The 7560-nt window shown below is 51.9% G+C and overlaps 1 long non-coding RNA gene across 1 annotated transcript; it reads left to right on the top strand.

Moving 5' to 3' along the window:
* Nucleotides 1–413: 413 nt before the first annotated feature.
* On the top strand, nucleotides 414–7041 carry LOC116575875. The gene is made up of 3 exons (XR_004279987.1): nucleotides 414–550; nucleotides 3349–3439; nucleotides 3591–7041. It is a non-coding gene; the product is annotated as an uncharacterized LOC116575875 (long non-coding RNA).
* The last annotated feature ends 519 nt before the right edge of the window (nucleotides 7042–7560 follow it).

The following is a 7560-nucleotide window of genomic DNA, read 5'->3' on the forward strand; positions in this document are numbered from 1 at the left end:
GCAAATAAATAAAATCTTTTAAAAAAAAAAGAAACTGGAAGCAAAAATTGATAAGACTGCTAGGAGAGCCAGAGCTGGCTGCCATCACGAGAGAGACTTCTACGCACCCGTCTGTCTGTGGCTGGCAGAGCAGGAAACAGAAAGAGCCGAGACTGGAAAATGATACATTTTATATGTATATGTATGTGTATGTATAAGTGATACATTATAATAAGAACCGAGTGGAATTTCTAGAAATGAAAAAACGCAGTAATGGAAATCAGAAACTCAGTGGATGGGTTTAAAAGTGGTGGCTCAGTGGGTTGAAGCCTCTCCCTTTGGCTCAGGTCATGATCCCAGAGTTCTGGGATCGAGTCCCGCATCCGGCTATCTGCTCAGCAGGGAGGCTGCTTTCGCCTCTCTCTGCCTGCCTATCTGCCTACTTGTGATCTCTGTCTGTCCAATAAATAAATAAAATCTTTTTTTAAAAAGTGGATTAGATAAGTCATCGAACTCAAGGAACTGTCAGAAGGAATTTTCTGGAACACTGCACAGAGAGACAAAGATTAAGGTACGTAGAGCAGTAAAGTGGCCCATGTTTCTTTAGAATTCTAGAAGGAGAAGAGGGAAAAATGGAGACAGAGCAATAAAGTGCTAAGAGTTCAGCATTTCCCACTACAGGTTCCCGCAGCCCAGTGACTCCCAGGTAGGATTTTTTAAAAAGAACAGATATCAGGATACATTAGAGGATGTGCCAGAATGGCATGGTGAACCCATAATGTGTGACCAAGATCTCACTACCGAGGAGCATTTACTTTGTGGAATTTTGAAAAAATTAAAAGGTAGAACTTAAATAAGGCATGTAACTTGGAAGCCTGATAGGAGTTAAAACGTTCTAAGGACGTAACTTTCTCGGCTTCATCAAAATATGCAAAGTGAACATTTCAGGGGGTTGTCCCCAGGGCCCTTTATGGCTATCCAGGAGCGAATCAGGACTTGTACCTTGCATTTGGCTGTTGCAAATGGAGCTGCTTTTATTTTTTATCTAAATTTTTTTATTTTTAAAGATTTTATTTATATGTTTGTTAGACAAAGAGAGAGAGAGAGAGAGCACAAGCAGGGGGAGCAGAGGGGGAAGCAGGCTCCCTGCTGAGCAGAGAGCCCGATGCGGGACTCGATCCTAGGACCCTGAGATCATGACGTGAGCCAAAGGCAGATGCTTAACCAACTGAGCCACCCGGGTGTCCCCAGAGCTGCTTTTCGGATGGTTTTCCCACCTTTTTATTTTTGTGGCATGAACTTTCTGGAGAGACTGGGTGAATTGCAGGCCATTGTAGAATGGCCTTCATTCCGGATTTGTCAGATGGTTTCTCCGGGGCTTATTGAACACCTTTTTTTTTTTCATAACTTGCAGAAAATGTGTCAGTTTGGTCTTCCCACGGCACCTGTGACAGGTAGCGCTACACATGCACTTTAGACACTAGACTATATCCTGATGGATGGGTTTTGGGGGAGAAGAGTGAGCATATAAGCTTTCTGAGTTGGCATCTGACGTTTGCAGTGTGGGAGAGACTGCTGGCCTTCCTCCCCGAACCCTGCAGAGCCCTTCGGACTATGCGGCCCACCCCAGCGGGCGGCGGCGAGCCCCGGGATGGTGGAGAGTGGCCAGCCGGGACCCAAGGCGGGGCGGCCACACAGAGCGGGGCCGGGTCGAGGTGGGGTGGGGAGCGGGTGGCTGCTCTGGTCCTCCCGCCGCTGAGGGACGTGACAAAGTCACGGACACAGGAGAAAAGAAAATGAAGTCTAAGGCTTGCCAGCACAGGAGGCCTAAGTGGAAAACGACTTCGGGAAACGCTAGAGCGAATGTTTGAATTTGTAGACTCTATTATAGAGTCTGTCCTGGCACGAACTCTGGGGCCTCCAAAAGGGGCACCTGGGTAGCTCAGTGGGCTGGGCCTCTGCCTTCGGCTCAGGTCATGATCTCAGGGTCTTGGGATGGAGCCCCCCACATTGGGGGGTCCCTGCTCTGCCGGGAGCCTGCTTCCCCCTCTCTCTCTGCCTGCCTCTCTGCCTACTTATGGTCTCTCTCTCTTTCTCTCTCTGTCAAATGAATAAATAAAATCTAAAAAAAAAAAAAAAAGAGGAAACCACAAAGGCAACATCGGGGGTTGGGGGTCCTCCTGTCCACGTGACCCCTTCCCAAGGACGACCTCCTTTAGCCAAGTCACCTGAAACGATTTTCTCGAAGTTGCCGCATATGCTGCTGGGTTCGTGGGCATGGCCACCGCCGAGGGGGCATCCTTCAGAAAGGCCTGAGGGGAACAAACAGGCATTTCACAGGCCCCAGCGAACAGACACGGCAGCAATGGGTTTATTGGGAAAACAGTGTGGCCGCCCCCCGGGGCCACTCAGCTGATCCCCCTTGAGGACCCGCAGCTGCGTGCTCTGCAAACACGGGGCCCAGCGGGCCGCAGAGGACCCCTCCGTCCTTTCTGTTGGTGTTGGCCCGGTATGTTTCTGCGCCCCACATACTTGTGCAGGGAACAAACAACCAGGACCAGCCAGGAGGCCTGATCCACTGAGGGAGAACAGATGGGGCTCTGTGAAAATATTTTCAAGGGTCAGAGCGTCCATAGGGCCCTTGCTGTCCCCATCAGGGACCCCCTGAGGACTCCCACTGTGCCCTGCGGCGCTGTTCTGGGCTTGTGCTCGCACAGCCCAACGGGAGGAGCCCTGTGAGCCTCGCTCTGCCAGGAAACACACGTGCTTCATTCTGCAAGAGCTCCCCAGGTCACATTGTTTGGGATTTCTTTCTCCCCTGTCGATCCTGGAAATGGGGTCTGGGGCGGAGTGTGGGCACTGCCGGGGAGCCCGGGAGAAATGCAGACTCCTGCGGGCTCCTCCCCAGGCCCCCTCAAGTCAAATCCCGTGCTGTAGCCGGCCCCACCAGCGGGGTTTGTAGGCCTGTTCACGCCCGCAGGGCACACGGGGTTCGGGGTTCGTAGACCTGGCTGCAACAGCAGGATCCTCCGTGCGGCTTTAACACACATCTTTCCTTTCCTGCCCTTCTCGTGGCTCCTGGGGAGCAGCCCACTTCTGCCCATTCTCTCTCCTGCCTTTTCCACTTTCACGAAAATGCCTTCAGAGTCAACAAAACCATCTCGGGCTTGCGCGTGTTCTAGTGAGGAGGAAGACGGAACGTGCTGGGCTTCTCCTGCCTGAAGGGAAATGGTCCCTTCGCTTGTTCTCCCTTTCCACTCAGGCTTCTGCCCTGTTGCTTTTTGGTTTTGGTTTTGTATTTGCTCTTTTCTAGCAAAACTCATCAAGAGGCGTCCATACACCAAGTCTCTCTCCTCCTGTTACTTACAGTCACCTGCACTAGACCTAGCACTCCCAGCCCCCAGTCTAAGGAAACCGTCTGGTCAAGGTCACCAGTGACCCCACATGGCTTAGTTTGAAGGTCAGTCCTCAGTGTCCCTTCCTTGGCAGCCCCCTCCCTGTCTCCTCTGCTGAGTCTTCCTCTTCTCCCTGCTCTCACTATACATTACAGCACCCCTGCTTCCCACCCATACTCACCTCCTTGGTGTGATTTCCTCTCTCATGGTTTACAGCCGCCTCATCTACACTGCTGTCTCTCCAGCCCAGACGTCTAGACGGGGGTGTCTACCGTCTCTCGAGCGTCCTCCCTGGGATGTCTGCGAAGCACAGACTGACTTCTTGACCTGCCTCATCTCTGCTCACCCAAGTGTCACTGAGCAGTTAGTCGCTCAGGCCGACCCTCTAGAGTCATTCTGGACTCCCGTCTCTCGGACCCTACTTCCAGTCCGCCCGGATGTCCTGTTGGTTTCATCCTCAACACAGATCCGGGGTCAGACTCTCCTAGTGTCAGACAGGCGTGGCAGCCGGCAACGTGGAAACGTCTCACGCCGAACACTGGTGCGTGGCGCCATCTGGCAGTGGCCCTCCTGCGTGCACCGGTCTCCACCGAAGTCCCCCAGCAGCGTGTTGGAACCCAGCCCCGGAACAACCGCAACTGTCCGGCAGCGGTGAGACCATCAGGAAACCGTGGAGTACGCAGGTGAGCCAACGGGAGGCAGGACGAGGAAGACGGACTGCGGCTGGACGTGAATCGCATGCACGGTGTGGAAGGAAGCAGCACACAGGCTTCGCGGTGTGAGTCCATGTGTGTCAAGTTCAAGAGCAGCCACGAGGAGCCTCAGGGTCTGGAAGGCGGAGGAGTGATTGCCCCTGGGCATAGGTGGGGCTGCCGCCTGAGCAGCACTGAAGGCCTCCAGGGGCAGATCGCCGGCGAGTCTTCATCCGGGGGCTACACAAAGTGCTTGCCCTGTGGGAGTGCTGTGAGTGTACACCTAGGATCTGTGTGCTTTGCTGCTAAGTTTTCCCTGGATTCAAAACACCCAGATTCAAGCGCCGCTCTTCCCACCTGCACGGCTCCTCCCTGGATCCAAGCCCGGGACTCACTCGGGTGACTCCTGAACTGCCCCTGCTCCCAGTGTTGTCCAAGGAGATCTGAGCTCAACACAGCCAGAAAGTGGCTGGGTTTTATCACTCTGAGGCTCACCTCTGCAACGGCTCCTTCTGAGTAGCATCTAGATTCTTCCCAGTCAGCCTCATGCCGGCAGGATCCAGCCCCGGGGCTCCTTGCTGCCCTACCACATGCCTGGCCACTCTCGGCAGAGGCCTTTGTCTGCTGTTCCCTCAGCCTGGGAACAAGGAGGACTGTTCTGACCCGCCAACTGACCTTGCACTCAGCACCCCCGGCACTCCTGTTCCTCCTCATTCTATACGACTCTCGTGACTTTACTCCAGCAACTTCTTCCTCCAAAAAACTCTGCGTGGTTTGAAGGGTAGAGCCCAGAAATGTCCGCCCAGAACCTATGGGTGTGACCTCATTTGGAAAAGGGACTTTGCAGGTATAATGAAAGGTCTGGAGATGAGAGCATCCTGGTTAGGGAGGGCACAAACTCCAATGGCAAGTGTCCACAGAAGAGAAGAGAAGGGGAGAAGATACCCAGAGCCCCAGGGGATGCGAAGACGGGGGTGCAGATAGGGGGTGATGAGTCCACCAGCAAGGACTGCTGGCTGCCGTTGGAAGCAACGGAAGCTACAGGGAGTGGATTTTCTCTCTGGGCTTCCAGAAGGAACCAGAGCTACCAACGCCTTCAGTTTGGATGCCTGACCTCCAGCTGTGGGCAAGAATTCATCTCTGTTGTTCTAAGCCACCGAGGCTGAGGTAATTTTCTCCAGCAACTCTAGAAAAATCATGCATATGCCATATCACGGATTTTTTATTATTATTTTCTGTGTTCTCTCACTCTTGGCTCCCTGAGGGCACAAATGACTATTTTGTGCGTGATGTGTTTCAAACACCAGGGCTGGGCACCTAGTATGCACTCAAGCCTGAAAAGGAACGGATTTATTGATTTTAGTGTGCGAAGTCCCTGCTGAAGTATTCTAAGACTCAGCCGATTAAACAAATGGTTGACACGTGGCGCCCTGGAGGGGCCAACAGGAGTGGACGCTGCCCATGGCAATGTGGAGGAAGGTCAAGTACATTTTGCTGAGCGGAAGGAGCCAGACATAAAAGAAAGCGGGCTGTGTGAAACGAGCTGAGCATTCCCAAGAGAAAGCAGATGAACATGGCTCTGAGCCCAGGGCACGGGAGGGTCACTGAACACGAGCTATTTTTTGGGGGGTGGTGAAAATGGCCCAATCTCTTAGTGAACACTCAAGCATGGCGTCTGTCCGAACTCATCAAACGGGACCCCTGATATGGGTGCAGGTGACTGTATGTAAATTATATCTCAGAAAAGGTGGTATCATCAGGTGGTTTGTCTAGAATAATGTCATAATTATCTAGAGCAAATCCCCACTGTGGACCCTGAAGCAGGTGTGAAGATGTGATTTTGGAGTCCAAGACTCTATGTGGCAAGAATGTAGAAGGAAGTAGAAAATGTAAAACCAAAGGGACAGAGAACAGACAGCGCTGACTGTGGGGAGCCTGACAGAGGGCGCGCACCTGAGAGGCGGCGCTGCCGGCAGAGTTCGCGTCTCCGACCCCAGTGCTCCAGCTTCGCGCCTGCTGCTCAGGCCTCCGGAACGCACCAGCAGCCTCCCCCGGGAGTGAGGCGTCCTTGACTGAGTTAATCAGGCAGCTGTCCTGGAGGACACCGGGGGTTGCCTGTTACCCCCACCTGGCTCCCTCAGGCTTCTCCTTATCTATTTATCTTATCTTATCTATCTTTTTCAGGCGGGCTTGACTCTGACAACAGATCGTGGATGTTAGTTACCAAGCGGGACCGGCACTGGTTCAAGGATTCAAAGGTCTAGTTCATGTGAACCAGTGATCAATTTCAGAGGTCTTGTTGGTGGCTTTCAAATAACAGCTGTTTTATAAGGGAAGGAAATTCCAGAGCAAAGTCTGATGTGAATATTGATGCAAGACTCCCAAGGAGTATGTCAACTAATAGGAACCAGCAAGGTATAAAAGGATAGTGTATCATGATTTCCAAGGGGGGTCCCTTGGAAAGTAGATGGCATAGAGATTGGTGTGCAGGACCCCAGATGGGTGGGGTTGGGGGGAGTCCGTGGGAAGTGGAAGAGCAGGGCTGGGCAGGTCCCATGGAAAGGCTCTGAACCCTGTGGGGCATTGTGAAGGGGGCAAGAGGGCCTGACCCTTATTCCTCTACATTGACCTTTGTCAGATGCTGTCACCTGGAGGGGCAGGTAAACTTGGCCAAGGCGGTTCTCTTTAGCTGGGCAGTCAGCAAAGGATAGGCATCTGACTGAGAACAGTTGAATATCAGAAAATTAAGTGTTGCCCTTTGCAACCTTAACAGAAAAAGATGAGAAAAAGAGTATCATCTCAACATCTGGCAAAATTCAATACCCATTTATAACCTTTATAAATGATCTCAGCTAACTGGGAATAGACAAGAACATCCTTAATCTAATACAGAATATTGTAAACCTTCTTCTTCTTCTTCTTCTTTTTTTTTTTTTTTTGGTTGGGGAGGAGCAGAGAGAGAGGGAGAGAATCTTAGGCAGGCTCCATGCCCAGCACGGAGCCTGATGTGGGGCTCGGTCTCCCAACACTGAGAGCATGACCTGAGCCGAAATCAAGAGGTGGACACGTAACTGACTGAGCCATCAGGTGCCCCTTGCAAACATTATTCTTATTTGTGAAGTATTTATTTATTTATTTATTTTTTTAAAAGATTTTATTTATTTATTTGACAGAGAGAAATCACAAGTAGATGGAGAGCCAGGCAGAGAGAGAGAGAGGGAAGCAGGCTTCCTGCTGAGCAGAGAGCCCGATGCGGGACTCTATCCCAGGACCCTGGGATCATGACCTGAGCCGAAGGCAGCGGCTTAACCCACTGAGCCACCCAGGCGCCCATTTGTGAAGTATTTAAAGGGTTCCCCTAGAGACTGGGAATGAGGCAAAGCTGTCCTCTATCACCTTCCCTTTAACACTGTACTAGAGGTCCTGGCCAGTGCAATAAGGCAAGAGAAATAAAGAAACGATACAGTATCCCACTTACCCAGAATTATTTACCT

The sequence above is a fragment of the Mustela erminea genome, chromosome 1 (genome assembly GCF_009829155.1).
Source record: "Mustela erminea isolate mMusErm1 chromosome 1, mMusErm1.Pri, whole genome shotgun sequence".
NCBI lineage: Eukaryota > Metazoa > Chordata > Mammalia > Carnivora > Mustelidae > Mustela > Mustela erminea.